The sequence below is a fragment of the Alligator mississippiensis genome, chromosome 1 (assembly GCF_030867095.1).
Source record: "Alligator mississippiensis isolate rAllMis1 chromosome 1, rAllMis1, whole genome shotgun sequence".
NCBI lineage: Eukaryota > Metazoa > Chordata > Crocodylia > Alligatoridae > Alligator > Alligator mississippiensis.
The window spans coordinates 145,073,486-145,090,358 of NC_081824.1; the positions used below are offsets into that span (position 1 = coordinate 145,073,486).

At 43.9% G+C, this 16,873-nt stretch overlaps 1 protein-coding gene across 5 annotated transcripts in view; it reads right to left on the bottom strand.

The window, feature by feature from the left end:
• The window catches only part of FRMD1 (FERM domain containing 1), a 72,069-nt gene extending 55,578 nt beyond the window's left edge, over positions 1-16,491 (bottom strand). For 2 of the 5 annotated variants that reach the window (XM_019479860.2, XM_019479855.2), the window contains exon 1: positions 16,230-16,489. The gene's annotated coding sequence lies outside the window, so the exon portion shown is untranslated. Of the gene's footprint in view, positions 1-16,229 lie in introns of all 5 variants that reach the window. The other 3 variants (XM_019479859.2, XM_019479861.2, XM_014596848.3) reach the window with 3 other exon arrangements.
• Between the last annotated feature and the right edge of the window lie 382 nt (positions 16,492-16,873).

Below are 16,873 nucleotides of genomic sequence, written 5' to 3' on the forward strand. Positions count from 1 at the left end.
AAAATAAGCCGTGTAAAAACCCATGCCTTCAGCTAGTTGCTCTGGTCTGTTCAGCAGCTGGTTTCTTCTAGTGTGCACTTTCCACCCTGGCAGCATAGCTGCTGCTGTGGAGCTACACACAGCTGTTAGAAATACGTGGTGGATGCAGGCAGCCAAGATTCTTTAAATAGATGTGATATCTTTTATTAGACCAGCTAAATAGTTGGAAAAATTGTTCTTTGCAAGCTTTTTCGCGCACAAACACCCTTTACCCATGCCTGAAGAAGGGTGTTTGTTCTTTGCAAGCTTGCAAAGAACAATTTTTCCAACTATTTAGCTGGTCCAATAAAAGGTATCACATCTACCCAAAGAACCTTGACTGCCTGTGTCCTTAGACCAACACGGCTACGACTAACAATCCTAAAGCATAGTGAATGCAAGCACTCTGGTGGATAGGCAGTGGTGGTTGCTGTCTGTGGATAGAGACAGCTTTGGGTTGGCATAGCCTAAGAGATCAGGTCTCCAGGTCTAACCCGTTGAGACAGTTTTTCTCCTCAGGCACAATGCAACTCATTGAGCCCAAACCTGGAATAATCCATGCAAAAATCTAGACATATAAGCTTCTCACTGGAAAGGGGGCCAGGTTGAAGGACAAGTGTCCAGGGGAGGTCAGAATCATCCAGGGAATGACCCTAACCTTCAGAGCATGATATGAAGCCCTCCCTCTTTCTCATACTTAACAGCTTACTGGAGAAGAGGAAGTGGGGGGAGTCCCAAGCAGATCCCATGCTCGGTCGCTACTGATAGCTACATGGGAACCTGCACTGAGTTCCCGTGAACTCTTCCTGCTCCTGCTAGCTTCTCTTAATGAACATGACAGAAGCTTCTCCAGGTGACAATGGAGGAGAAGGCAAAACGCAACAAAAATAAAATAAAACCCAAGGGAAACAATCAGGGAGCGGCAGACCGCCTTTTCACCTCTCCTGGGCATGGGAAATGGCTCTTTTTCAGAGCCCAGAGAAGCCATGGGAGAGCAACCTCTCTACTTTCTCATGTTCCAAAACATGCCATACACCCCTTGCTGTTACTCAAAACATGCCAGCTAGATCCTCTCAGAGATTAACTACCAAGTTTTGTCAACAGAAGCTGCCTTCTGGTACCAAATGTTTGCCTGCAACCTGACACAAAATGTGATGTTAAAGGAGAAAAGAAAAGCCCAGTCAAGACCTCCCCAGATGACACAAAACAGACAACTGACTTAAAAAAAAACCAACAAAAAATACTCCGTTGGTCCAATAAAAGGTATCACACCTACTCAAAGAACCTTCCCTGCCTATGTCCTTAGACTGACATGGCTACACCAACAACCCAGCAACAAAAAAAACCCCCAAACCCAGCATGAACAGGGAGTGTTAAAAGTAACACAGTGACTTCTGTCCCATTATCTGTGTTTTCATGTGCTGTTTGGAAGGTACCAAATACCAAGAACTGTATATTCACAATTCATGGCATGCCAAAATAGAGATTGAGATAACAATAAAGATGCATAATTTGGGTACAGCACATTGTATGCTCTATAAATAACCTTGGTGCAGAATTCTCACCTTTTCTACCTTTAGGTCAAGATGCAAGGAAGAAATACCAACGCAAGAATATCATAAAAGTTGTCAAATTACAGGCAAGGGACTGCTCTGATACAAGTATTAGAAAATTAAGACACAAAGTTCTAATACAAATGAATGACACATCACTGAAATCACCACTGACATCTTTTTGCTGTTGCTCATGTATATCTGCTGTGAATCAGAAAGCTCTCTTTTTTTGTTTTACTTTAATGTAAAAATTAAGCATCTGAATTAGTGGTATTGAAACTACTTAGTACATCCCTTGAACAAGGGTATAGTTTGGCTCTTTTTACTATTGATGGAAATAGACTTTTAGAAAGTTAATTAATAGGGGTGGCACCAATAGAGATTTGGCACCAATAGAGATTTTTGGGGTCGATACCGATAGCTGATTTTTAAGGAGGCATATTGGCCGATACCAATCCTATTTCTGATACAGCTGCATGCAGCTGGTAAGTCTGTTGTGCTGGGAAGGGAAGGGGCGTTGGGGTGCAGATCAAGGCCCTGTGGTGAGGGAGGGAGTGGGGCAGGCACTGCCCAGCTGGGGCAGGTGGGGCGTGGGACAGAGCCATGGCTTGTCCGGGGGGGGGGGGGGGGAGAAAGTGTTTCTAGGATCTGCGTGGGGTGTGGGCAGGGTAGGATGCAGCCACTGCAAAAAAAATCACTACAGATGCCCCATAGACCCCTCCCAGCGCTGCCACCGCCCACCCCACACAGATCTGGGGGGGGCACCCCCCCCATGCCTTCCCAGACGAGTGGTGGGAGCAGCGGTGAGAGCTACCCCCTACTCCTTCCTGCGCCCCGCAGACGAGCAATTAATTGCTTCCTGATAAAAACAAAACAAAAAAACCCCCAACCACATGCAACATTTGCAGTTGCTTTGTTTTAAACCAAGCCAGACTGATGCAGGAGGAGAAAAGCTGAAGAGGTATGGTGAAAACTAAGAACAAAGACCGATGAATAAATTATACTGAATTAAACAGGGGTGAAGCATGAAAAGAAAATAAATAAATGAGACAGACATTTGCCATGTGCGAGCTGTTCCTATTCTACTACAGATTGAAGCTAAAACCAGTGCACCTTATGCCTGAATGAGCAGGGCTGAGCTGCTGCTGTTTTACTTGCACTTGCCATGGGGCAAGAGTAGACATACAAAAAAGTTACCATAGCGAAGCTGACACGTGCCAAGCCCACTCACTTTAACTCCATCTAATTTGTCTGTCCATATGCCAACTCCTGTTGCACAAAGCACTGGCAGCTCTTTAATATAAACAATTAAAAAAAAAAATTGTCCACAAGATGCAGCTTATTTCACATTTTACCACTGAAAAGGGCTAAGGAAACTGCCAAACAAAGAAACCAAACCAAACCAAACCAAACATGTAATCCAATTTGAGACTTTTCCCCCTGCCCCTTCCCTTCAGTTCTGCATTCAGGTACAAGAAGGCCTCTTCTCTTCATTTTTATGTATTCAGCTTGCAAAATAAATATTTTTTTTGCTAATAAAACAAATGTTCCTGCTTCCTTTTCAGAAGGACACTCATCTCATTTAATACAGGGAACATGCAAGCAGCATTTGTTTTCTCACAGAGCCCCAAGAATTGATTTAGTGTAGTTAGTTAATAAAAGAGGAAGGTAGAAAGTTCATGTTTTTTTGAACCAGCCCTTTCAGGTCAACATGAGAAATTTTTGTTTTTACTGTGTATAATACACTAAGTCCTGCACTTAGGAAGGAACAATCCCATGCACTCGGTACAGGCTAAGCAGCAGCTCTGCAGAAAAGGACCTGGGGGTTACAGTGGACAAGAAGCTGAATATGAGACAGCAGTGTGCTCTTGTTGCCAAGGAGGCTAATGGCATCCCAGGCTGCACTGGTGGAGTGTTGCCAGCAGATTGAGTGAAGCGATTCTTCCCCACTACTCAGCACTAGTGAGGCCACATCTGGAGTACTGTGTTCAGTTTTGAGTCCTCCACTGTACAAAGGATGTGGATAAATTGGAGAGAATCCAGCAGAGGGCAACAAAAATGGTGAGGGGTAGCTGCACATGACTTCTGCAGAGAAGCTGAAGGAACTGGGATTCTGGAGACCCAGATGGGATTTAATAGCAGCCTTTGACTACCTGAAGGGCAGTTCCCCCGTCCTCAGTGGTGGCAAATGACAAAACAAGGAGCAATGGTCTCAAGTTGCAGCAGGAGATATTTAGGTTAGATATAAGGAGGGTAGTAAAACACTGGAACAGGTTACCCAGAGAAGTGGAGGAACCTCCATCCTTGGAGAGTTTTAAGACCTGGGTGGAGAAAGCCTTGGCTGGGATGATCCTGCTTTGAGCAGGGGGTTGGATTAGATGTCCTGAGGTCCATTCCAACCCTCATTTTCTATGATTCCATGAATACTTTAGGAGTAAGACAGATTTGACTCCTTAAAAAGGTGGCAAGTTAGAGCATCTTCTAGATAGATTATTTTTTTAATGAGAAAGAACAAGTGAGAAATTCTTGTCCATAAAGTTTAATAAGTGATTTTTCTCTTTGCTTTCAGACACCAAGACTGGGAACAATTGTATGTACAATAATAGATACCTGTATAGTGACTCCATGCTCGTAGGTCACTAGTATCATCACTTTTTGAAACAAGTTCAGAACCTTTGTAGAGACACCTAAATGCACATCTTCTGTAAAATGAGGTGTAGGTAGCAAAGGTAAAACAGTAAAAGGAGAGCTCATGTTTTGTTTTATCCATTTGGATTTTAAGAGAACAATTGTTATGTCGAGGAGAAGTATCTGATTTATTTTAAAATTTAAAAAAAACAAACCCATACTTTCCCATGCCAATGAAGAGGTAAAGAAGAAAAAAAAGAAAGAAAGAAAGGTAAACTCCTTTGTTCAGATGAAGGCTACAAGCCTGGCTCAGCCTTCCATGTTCAGGAGGGATATCAGAATGTGACAAACAGCCAGGCAATCATTAACCTAAATGTGGAAATTCACAATACAAGTATAATGTTAACCTGGAAGAGCCAATGAATGGAAACCAGAGGCCAGAAGAAATGCTCTTGCTTAAGTACACACAACTTCAGACTTCCATACGCCATTCTTTTGTTTACCATAGATTCTGACCCCTTAACCTCAATTAAACCCTCGAAACCTAGCAAATGAACTTCAGATGAATTAATGAAAGCTGAAGTCAATCATCTGCTTCTGGGATGTTTGGCATTTTTAACATTACTTAAGGTTTTAGCTGCTAAAGAAGCACATTTCAACATGTAATTGCCTGGTGAAGACCACTCTAGAGTATAGATGAAACAAATCAAAGAATCTGCTAATTGGGTTACTCCTTATTCCCCGTTAGGAATCTTATCAGTGGCTAGAATGACAAAAAAGGGCTTTGGCAGCTAAAATAAAAAAAAAAAAAAAAATACAAGTACACACTCTAATACATTTTGGAAAGCATATCCAGGTCCCTGCCTTTCCAAGTGCCTCTGATTAAATATTATGGAGCAGCAATATAAAAGGGCAAGATTATTTGCAGCTCTACTCATGTCCCACTTACTCCTAGATATAAAAAAAAACAAAACAAAACCCTCACACCAGTTCACTTTCACAAAGTTAAGAATTAGCAAGGTCCAGCCCAGCAACTGTAATAAAGATAATCTTCTCTTATCAAAAAGAGACTAGATCATGGGACAGTGGGGCTTGAAGGGACATCATGAGGTCAGCTAGTGCAATCCTTTGCTTAGAGCATGATCATTCCTGAATAAAATCATCCCACCTAAGTGTCTGTCTTTATCTACTCTTGAAAATTTCCAGGGATGGAGATTTCCCAGCTTATCTGGGTAGCCTGTTCCAATACTTAACCACCCTCAGAGTCCAAACATTTTTCCTGACCTCCCAACCAAAGTGCCTTCTGCTGTAGCTTGAGGCTCTCCTCTCCTAATCTTGTCCTCTTTAGCTACAATGAAGAGCCTCTCTATCTGCTTGTTATATCCTCCCTGCAGCGATCTGAAGAGTCATCAAATTCCCCTCTCGTTCTTCTCCTGTCCAGACTAAAAAAATCCTACTTCTTTCAGTCTTTCCTTGTAAGCAACATTTCCCAGGCTTCTAACCATTTTGTCGCTCTGCAGGGTTATTTCCAATCTGGCCACATCTTTCTTGAAGTGTAGCACCCAAAACTGGACGCACTACTCCAAGTGAGGCCTCACCAGTGCCAAAGAGAGTAGAAGAATCACTTTCCTTGATTTGCAAGGGACCCTAGATCAGTGGTTTTCAACCTTTTGGGGTTTAAGGCACCCCTCATAAAATGACACCTTCTGGCTTTCACTCATTTTCACTCATGCAGAAAAATAGTAGAGCAAATCTGTTGTTGCAAAGAATTTGAAAGGACCACAATAGGTCAGGATGTTTTTGATGCTATGGATTCCCATTTAAAATCTCTGGGCTTATCTTGTGAATTATGTGTAGGTGTTGGCATACCTAGCAGTACTAGTATTGTACAGCACCTCACAACACCTTCAAAAAGGATCTTACAGCATCCTAACTGAAAAATTACTGAACTAGATTCACAAGTTGTTGGATGACAGTCTTCCTCCACCATTGAGCATAGGAAATGTAAAGCATAATTTGTAACAAGATCAGTACCAAATTCACCTCCATGTCCCTACTCAATTCAGTTCAAAACCTTTTGGGCACAATTCCCTGCAAGTATCTATTCAAAAGGTCCCAGCCCCAATGGATGCTGGGAGAGCCTGACAGGTCATTAGTCAGAGGTGGGGCAATGGGAAGGCCTGGTAAAACCACTTCAGATATTTTAGCGCCAGTATCGGCAGACTGATTCACAATTACTAGCTTTGGGCAGCAGAATGGCCAGCGGAGGGGATGGGGTGAGACGGGCACTAAGGCACAGGGTTGACAGCCCATAAGTCGCAAGTTCAAGGCCACAGCAGAAGTGCAGCCACGTCAGATTCCAACAAAATCTGGAAAGTCTCCTAAATACCTTGTCACGAGGACACGAAAAAGGAAAGGAAGTGGCCAGCCTTCTTGAACTCAAGTCTAAGGCAACTAGAGTTGGGCAGTCAGGTACACAACTTCATAATAAACCATGCAAATATGTAAATGAACTAAGGGAATGAACACCCAATAACTGGATTGTTTTCATAGCAAAGCCCTGGACCACATTTGATCCTCTGGGTACCACCCTTATAATAATATTTCCTAAATACAGACAAAGCTGGAGAGCAATGAGGCTAATACTCGAGCAGGCAAAAAGCATATTTAAATAAATACATAAACTAACAAACAAGCCTCTCTGCCACCCCCTAACACTTTGTGCAAGACCTGACTTAAGCAAGTCTGTATTTCTACTGTAAAGGGCATATCATCCCTAACCAGGGGGTATGTTTTATGGCTTATAACAGTGGTATCAAACATATGACCCTGCAAGCCAGATCCAGCCCATGGAGCTGTATGATCTGGCTTGTGGGTTGCTGGACCAACCCTATGCAGGGCAGGGGCCAGTGCATGTAGTGTGCAGGCTGGACCTGGTGCTACACACACTGCATACAGCACAAAGCACTAACAGAAAGAGCTGCATGCAGCCTCTGCCCTGAACCCCCTGTGCTGCCTGCAATGTAATATATCTTTATCATGGAGTTAGCTCAAGCTCTTATTTGGGTGGTGCTGCTGCTAAGCCCACCTCACTCATACTCAGGTGAAGTGGTACCTTCACTCAAGGCCAGCTGGGTGGGTTAGGAGCATGGACCAGAACCCATGTCTATTTTCACTCAGGTTAATATGCAATGCAAAATGAGAGATTTACCATTTCACCCATATGTCCAGAAGGAGATTGATTCTTCCTGATTAATTGTGGAAGAATTTCTAAGTGGTTTATCTTAGGGTAAAACCAAAGGATATACTAAGTCCCAAGGACATGCAGGAGGGCACAAAGACCTAGTGAAGACACAGTAACTTGGGTGTCTGGGCTTTAAACTTTATAGCCTAAAAGTGTCAATCATTCAGAGCAACTCTGCAAAGATACACCCGGCAAGAGGTAGATCAATAGAAGGTTGACCATTAAATAGGATTACCATGTTTGGGTTTTCCCCTGGACACGTCCTCTTTTTTGATCCTGCATCTGGGTGGGTTTCTGGAATGCAATCAAATGTCCAGGATTTTGCTCTGCCTCTGCTTTTTCCCAGCACTTTCATCTTGCCCAGGGTCAGATTAAGACATAGGCAAACTACGCACATGCCTAAGGACCTCAGCTGTGGCTTCCCTCTACAGCAGTATGGATAAGTTAGCCTCCCCCCCCCCCTTCCCCCATGCCCAGGGGCGGGGGGGGGGGGGGGAAGAGTGCTCCTAAGTAACTATAGTTATTTTTCAATTTCAACCCAAGTCTCATTAACTCACTCAAAGCCACAGTGAGCAACACAAAACAAACAAGGAGACTTATCTACATACATATTTTGCATCTACCAGGACTATGCAAATAAAATAAGCAAATAAGTCTTCCCCTCACTCCACAGTAACTCCAGTGAATGAATGAGAACTGGGGCACACACCTCCGCAACAGGAGCATCAAGAGGGTAAAAGGTTCCTGTTCCTTCTGGAGCCCAGCTCTTGGAGAGAGGGCCTGGCCCCTCTGCCCTTGCCTAGGGCCCACTAAATGGTTAATTTGTCCCTGGGCTTGCCCAAACAAGGAGCTGCTTGGGGCTTGGGGAGAAGGAAGAAGAGAAGCAGATTGAAGGCTGGGGCATTACATGCTCTGTGGGGAAGAGAAGGGGAGGGGAGGGAGCTGGGTGGGCAGCAGGGCTAGGTGGGGCAGGGGGCTGTGGGTCAGCAGTAAGGGGCAGCAGCAGAGCTGGGGGGCTGTGGCTTGGGAGTGAGGGGCAGGGGCATATCATGCCTCCCCGCAATCAATCATATACCCCCTTCCCCCAAGGTGTCCTCTTTTTTGAAACTGGAAATATGGTAACCCTACATTAAAAGGCAATCAAGTGTGGGATAAGGCCCCCAGTTAAAGTTGCCCAGGGAAACTTATTGATGACATTTCCTCATTTTGAATGCTTGGCTTCCCAGCAGCCTCAGTATACTATTTATGTGCAATTACATAAGCACATACATTTCTTTGCACAACTTCTACATAAATATAAAAGCTGCTGAAAGAATGAAGCCTACAGCACACGTCGCTTTTCCAGCATACCATTTTCTGTAGGAATGTGTCTTGTCACAAGCATGCTTTAAGGAGCAACAGATCACCCATCTCTCCCAGTGCCTTAATGGCTTATTTGTGCATAAGTCAATTTGCTGACCAGGTTCTTTTTATTTTAAAAAATGTTTATTTCTATGAAATTTGTGGCTTTGCTTTCCCCAGGTAAAAATGGATTAACCATACCTGGTGGGATTTTGGAGGACCCGTTTGGACTGCATAACCCAAGCACAAGAATTTGAGTCTCAGATTTAGCCACCGACAGACTTATTGATTAGCTTAGACTAGGGGTAAGCAACCTATGGCCCAAAGAGTCATTGGATCTGGTAGAGAGGGGTGTGTGGGGGGGGGATTTCACCGCAGCCAGGTGCTGGGTAGAAGCAGTGGGCGGCAGCAGTGGCTAGGCCCTAACACCAGGCTGCCTTGGACCCAAGTCAATTCATTCCAGGCTGTCGCCAGAAAAGAAGTTGCCAACCGCTAGTTTAGATGCACACAAAAACATAGAATGAGACCACTGACATAAGAAATGGAGAGCACCACATAGTACAGAGCTGAGTATTTCTGTGTCGTCTTCACTGCACAAAATTCACTCATTGACACTGAGCTCCTGCTGTCATCTTCACCACCAAGAAAACTATTCATAGGATTTTTTCGGGGGGAGGGGGGGGGGTTAAAGCACAGGACTGGGAAAGATATTTACTGATAAAGAGTTTGGCTCTGTTCAGATACACATGTTCTGTCCTTTCATTGTGGAACCCATCAGAGCATAGCCCATTCGTAGGCACCTGGGAGCAAAACCAAGACAATACACACTGAGCAGAAAATACTCCAAAGTTTGCTGCTTCTTTGACTGGGGTGTCACCCACAAAAGCTTATGCCTCAATTAACCAATGTTGTTATTTGTTGCACTGCAGACTTGTGCACACTTAGTGCAACAAATAACTGACTTGTGCAGACTTGTGCACCCACAGAAGCCTCTATTAACCAGTTAGTCTAACTGCCACCCTGCCCTGTCCTCTGCTTCTTTGACCAAAACGCAAAAGAAGAGTAAAGGCAGAAACAATCTTTTTGTTGTGAACCACTGCTTATCTTTATTGAGGTGGGTCAAAGGAAAAGTCTACCGAGATCTTTATAACATAGAAGGAAAGTAGTGAAAATGGTTTTATACCACATTAGTGGGAAAGAATAACATGAGACTATGGCAAGGGGGCTGGACCCAATGATCTTCTAAGGTCCCTTCCAGCCCCTAACATCTATGAACTCTTCCCATTCAAGGCACCAGGACAAGACAGAAGAAGGTGGCAACACCTGCCAACACTACTCAGAAAGGAAGTGTTTGGATCTACCAGCGCTCTCGGTCCAGGACTGGTTCTTCTACCAAGTAACCATTACATTTTTCAAGCCTCTTGAGGTTATACATAGGTTCCCCCACCCAGGAAAAATTAATATTTTTATTGCAGTTCAGCTGCCTGGAAAGGCCTCTTACTGGTTATTAAGAAAACACACTTTCTGTGGGATGTTTTCGATTCTGATGAAATGTTTCAATCTTCTGATGGAAAAACAACATCTAAAATGAAATATTTTTATATAGGCTGCATCAGTCCAAAGCAAATCTACTCCATGTAACAAACATGAATTAAAAACTGCCTTCACTAAGTAAGTGTAACATGGCCCCAGGAGGGACACTTACACTGAGATCTCCGGGGAAAAAAAAAAAAAATCTATCGCCACTACAATTTCAGAGGTGCCAAGTTGGTAAGAGAACTAGACAGTGAGAAACCACTTTTAACACCATCTCATCCAGACCTGCTCTCAGCCATCCAAGAGAGGAATAGTGAAGCTAATACTATCTAGAAAATAAGGTGAATTTCACAAGAAAGGAAAATCCATCTTCCAAACCACAATTCAAATGCTGCCCAACACTTAAGTCTCAAATGACAAAATCCAGACATTCAAACGTTTTACCGTTGTGGATATGAATTTCCTTTAAAAAAAGGAAAGAAACACTATTTCTGCAGTGCTGTCTTTAAATGTAGTCAGTTTTATGACTGACTGCAGAGTTGTTAATTTAGCTGTGAAAAAAATGTGTTGACTTCCAAATATTTTATGTCCGTTATTTCTGCAACACAGCTTAGTTTTGATTACAGCACAAGCTACAGCAATTAAATGGCCAAAACCCCAACAAAATTAAGACCAGGAACAAGGCCTTATGATATTACCTTCATGTGTCACTGCTAGGAACCAAAGAAAATGGAAGAAGCTGAAGAAAAACAAACCAAACAAAATCCTCCTTTGCAGAAAAGGACTCCTGTCTTTGGCAAGGTGGAATCTTGAAATAGAAAGCAAGAGAGACACAAGAAGCAACTGTGAAAAACCATGTCAGAAGCAATACTAATTTAAAGGAAGAAAGAGGATGGCTGGAAAATATTTTAAGGAGCCACTCACACCTAGAGCATTATTTGGATGGGCCACGTCCCTCAGTCTACTACTAGCTGGCCACCACAACAGAAAGAATTCAGGTAGCTCGGGCTAAACACTACTAAGATAATCAAGAAGCTCCGTAATTTAAAACGAATTTCAGTACCAATAGAAGAATTGTTACCTTGGAGCAGACCAAGCATGCAAGTCATTTACATTATCTTCAATCAGTTGAACAGTGGGAAGACTACTTTGTTGTGGCACTTTACAGATCCAAAGTTTGCTACCAGTCTATATCCCTTTCACCTGCAGTGCTGGGAGCTCAGATTAGTAACAGCAAATTCATGGGGGTATCCCAAGAGCATCTTTAAAAAAGAATGTTTGCTGAATCTTCTAGTTGTGAGGAATGCTACAAAAAAATAAATAAATAAATAAAAAAAGTTAACTAAGTAAATGGTGTTTATATCCAAAATAGCAGGCATTACCTCCACCTGTCCACAAAAATTCCTTTAATAAAGAGACTCAAATTAAAATCAGAGGAACATATGTAAATTCACCTTTGAGCATTTTACTTTTGAAAGGAGAAGACAGAGTTAAGGCAATTGATAAGTGGATATTTAACTCAGCTAACCATTTCGAGAGACTCTCACTCATCACAAAATTCACTAAGAAAAATGGCCATCCAAAGGCAGATGCTATTTTGCAATAATGGACAGTAAAGACTACCATAATGAAAGTCCTTTAAAAGAGTTTAGGATATCTCCTTATACATATAATTTATTGTCAGTTTATTTCCATTTTTTTAAATTTAGAAATATCTGCATGAAAACATGATCATCCTCCTCCATCAGTCCATTTATCCTAGTTGGTCATTCCCTTCCCCAAAATCATAATGTTGGGAACTTTATGAGCATTTCCATAGTAACAAATGGTGATGTCAGAAGATTATTATGTAAAGGAATGAATAAATGAAGAAGTGCAGATGAGCTGTCCTATTGCCATTCCAGGTTCTCTCATAATAAAAATCAGGAAGTGGCATTATTCAAATAAAATCTACTCCTATGTTTCCTAGGAGATAAGTGCCTTAAAGTTCTATACAATTAATTTGAGAACTGGGCTTTACCAAAGGACACTCCTCAACTTTCTGAAAGATAATGGAGGTAGAACCATAGCCAGTCAAAAAGGAATAGCATTCAGATGGGACTTTGGTACCCCCTCCCTCTAGACAGACTTCGAGTGGTGGTACAGGCAGACTAATACTTCTTGTAAGAGAAACCCAAAAAGGCAGTTTTGGGAGAGAAAAAAAACAAAAGCAAAACAGAACCCCCCTAGGATTTTCATGTCACAGGGAGAGGAAATGCAACTACCAATATAGATGACAGACACTTCCCAAGAAAGCAGTCTGGAGACATCACTCATCTCTCTCTCTACAAGTTCAATGCCATCCCCCTCCTCCCACAATGGTACAAAGGAGCTAAAAAATAGAGTCAATCTATTCCATAGATGGTCCCCTTACTCCCAGAGACTAAGGGTATATTGATCTCCTTCCCTTGGCAAAGGCAGAAATGTCCTGGGTTATTAGGTAGAAGGTTACTGGCAGATGTTACAACCTTCCCACCAGATGCCACAATTGTCTAAATTAAAAAGACCCTCACTCCAGCCACCTCACTGAGTCTGCCTTCTAAGAGCAGAAAACAAAACATCCAAACAATTCACCAAGGACCAAGAGCTGCTGGCACAGGGTCAATCTTGCCCAGAATGCCATAGCCCCCACTCTTTAACTGCATCCCCAAAGAGATGAGAAGGGACACTAAAATAGGGAAGAGCTCGTGGTAGTCATCACAATTATGTTGCTTTACTCCAAATTTCACTCTCTCTTGCTACACACAGCCTAGTAGCACAATATTGTGGGGTAACCTGCCAGGATGGCCTTGAAGGATTCATTAAGGCATAACGGAAGACTTAAACTTCAGAGGCTTTAATAAGTTTTCCCTTCACCTACCCTTCATCCTCCTTAACTGTTCTTTATATGGGCTTTGTCAGGTTATAGTCCTGAGAGCAGAGTCCTTGGGGAAAGACTTATTCTGCATTTTCCTACCTTTCATAAAATGATACCCTTCAGCTTTTGTAATGGCACAAGACAACACCTGGTAACCCTTAAATGTGAATTAATAATTCCTCTGGCAGTGAATGTAATTAATATAGTTTTATAACATTAACAATTTAGCATATTCCACCTGCAACTGAAAGATCTCTATTGGCTTCTATTTGTCACACTGAGACCATAACCACAATTATTTAGCTGTTGATGTAAACAATGTGTAAGAGGCATTCTGCAATCATGAATCTGTGTTTGGAAAAAAATTAAATTTATGCCATACCCATAAACATTCTTATATAATAAAAATATACAGACTTGCACTGATGTGCAAAAAGTCTCATCACGTCCTACTTCCAAGTCTCACTACTTTTGTTGCAACATAGTTTTAGTCGTTTCAGGCATATACTGGAATGGTTAAGCATTCTTTAGACTCTGATAATTTTAACTAAATGGCAGTTACCAGAGAGAGAACTATAAGGAATTAAAGTGAGAATTTATTAATTGTACTCATTTAGTAGTTTTAAGAATTTGGTGAAAATTTATTTGCATAAATTATGAAAAAAAAATCCCAAACCACCGAACATGATCCCAAAAGTTAAGAATAGAGACTGGACAGTAGACGAAATGAGAACTCCTTCCCTTGACAAGGCTGAACACTACTGACACTGTCTGCAATCCACAGGACTTCAATTGAAAATGTAACCTTACTTAGAGGGGATAGTCATAGTCCAAGGTATATTAGCTATGACACTGTCATTATTAATCTATATTTGTACTGTGTTACAGCTCCTCAAAACATATACTTCATACCTTTGTGTACCCTAATGTATATTAAGATATGATATCCTTGTCACAGATTTGTGGAAAGACATAGTACAAAGCAGTTGGATACATATAGATGTATATAAGAATATAGATATATGCGTGCTCAAATCTTACCTTAGTACACCCCCCCCAAGTGATTTCCAAATCCTAATATTCTTTTACTGCTCAAGATTTTTTTAAACAAGAAACATACCTGAAGGCAACTTTCACATTAGCTGTTTACTGCCCCACGTAAAAATTTAAAATAGCAGTTTCCCACTAGTACAGGTCAACTGGTAGAAGCTGGAGTGGAGACAGGAGCCCTGAAGCTCTGTCTATGTGGGGGTACTGAAGGAAAAAACAAATTCTAGATGCCCACTCGCTGTCTTATGTAGAGACCTCAAGTTGCAGCAAGGGAAGTTTAGGTTAGATGCAAAGAAAAATCTCTCACTGGGAGAGCAGCAAAGCACTAGAACTGGCTGTCCAGAGAGGTGTTTGATTCTCCATCCTTGGAGGTTTTTAAGCCTCAACAAGACAAAGTCTTGGCTAGGAGGACATAGTTGGGGATGGTCCTGCTTCGGGAAGGGGATTGGATTAGATGACCTCTGGAGGTCTCTTCCAACCCTCATTTTCGATGATGATTTAATGACCTCGACACATTAATACCCGAAAAGAGAGTCTGTTCACGAAGCAAGCCTACAAAGGAGATCCCACAAATCTAGCACTCCTAAGATGCTTTTGGGAGCCCTAAATAAAGAGGCTGGGACATATCTCCAACACAGCTTAAGGAAGACATTTGCCAGGAGAACCTCAAGTGAATCACAGTGCCAGAAACAAACTACCCTCCACCTGTGATAACAGGCTGTAGCTAGGTCTATCCCAGCTAGGTGAGATCCACTGGGTGAGAGGGAGAACTGCTCAGAGGAACTTCCAACCTTCCTCTCCTACATCAGTAACAGAGGACCTGTCATCTAGATGACAAGAGGGAGACCACAATTAGAGGGAAGAGGTTACCCTACCCTACCCAGCCCTTAGGTCAGTCCCTAAGCCTACAGGAGGGTACCTGGTGCAGCACAAACAACTCAGATACCCAAAGCAGTAGGACCAAGTGTTTCAACACACAGATGGCGGCTTCCATCTGCTGCCCCACAAGCGAGAATCATAGCATCCTAGAAAATGAGGAATGGAAAGGACCTCAGGAGGTCAGGGAGTCCAGTCATGACCCAAACATCAGTTGCAAGAATATATGAAAGGGTTGCAAACAAACTTTAAAAACAGATTCTCCTTTAAAGGAGATAAAAGTGGAAAACTGGGGCTTTTCCCGTGAAGACTGGCAGTTCAGTCTGCGAGGGGCTGCTCGACCCCCGCTTCCCTTTACCCCAGGAGTAGGGGTCAAGAGTGAGGGGCCAGGGTGCTATTTTCTACTTAAGCTATTGACTAGGTCCAGACTGGCCATTGATGTTTACAAATGGGTCCTGGTAGAAAAAAAAAAAAGGTTGAGAACCACTGATCTACTCCAGACCCCTGCTCCAAGCGGGACCAGCCCTAAGTACATCATCCCAGCCAAGGCTTTGCCTAGCCAGGTCTTAAAAACCTCTAAGGATGGAGAGTTCACCACCTCTCTGGGTAACCTGTTCCAGTGCATAGCCTCCTAGTGACAGTTTTTCCTAATACCCAACTTAAGCCTCCCTTGTTACAACTAGATCACCCCAGCCAAGGCTTTGTCTACCCAGGGCTTAAACTCCTGCAAGGATGGAGACTCCCTGGCCTCTCTGGGTCACCTGTTCCAGTGCCTCCTAGCGAGACACAGGCAGACAAGACTCCCTGGGTGATTCCGATATATTTTAATAGATCAACTTAAATAGTCGGACATTTCTTTTTCTTAGCAAGCTTTCCAACAATTCAGTTGGTCTAAATATCACCTTCACCCAAAGAACCTTGTCTGCCTTCACCCACAGAGCCGTGTCTGCCCAACACAGCTACACGCTACACTCCTAGCCAGACAGTTTCCCCTTAACATCCACCCTAAACTCCTCCTGCCGCAACTTGAGACCGTTGCTCCTTTCGGAGCCGGGCTGCGGCCACGACAGCGCCCCTCGGTACTTACAGCGGGAGCCAATATCCAGCCGAACCCCCTCTTTTTTGGAGGGAGGGGAGAAGGATCTGGATCCTGCCAAGCGCAGGAGAGACCGCAGCGAGTCAGACGCTACGGCCAGGGAGCACCACGTCCCCCCGGGGGAGGCGCTGCAAGCCCAGCCGCAGAGCGAGCAGCCAAGTGCGGCGAGCGCCCAGCCCCGGCCGCGCCGCCGCGGCCGACTGGTGTAAACACGCCGCGCCGGGCGCTTTGTTGCCCGCTCAAAGAAGCCCCACGTGGAGAGGCGGCGCCCCGAACGCATAGTAGCGCCGGAGAGAACGCTACGGCCCCCCCTCGGCTCCGATTGGTCGGCTCCGGGGGGGCTCGGGGGCGGGGCCCGCGAGGGGTTGGCTGGTCGGGGTGTCAGTCCGGAACGCCGCGAGGCTGTGGAACGCTGCTGGGGGCGTTCAGCCCCAGTGCGGGCCTAGCTCCCCCTCCCCCCGCCTCTGCACAGCCTGTGCCCCACAGTGCGGGGCTCCCTCAAGCCCTTCAAGGAGCTGCCCAGCTCGCTCCCTCTTGCTCCCCCAGCACGCCAGGAACCTGGGCCCTCTGCCCTCTGGGGTGTGGCTGAGCTTTATGGGACCTGAGCCAGGCGTGGGGCAGGGGGTGGCTGCCAG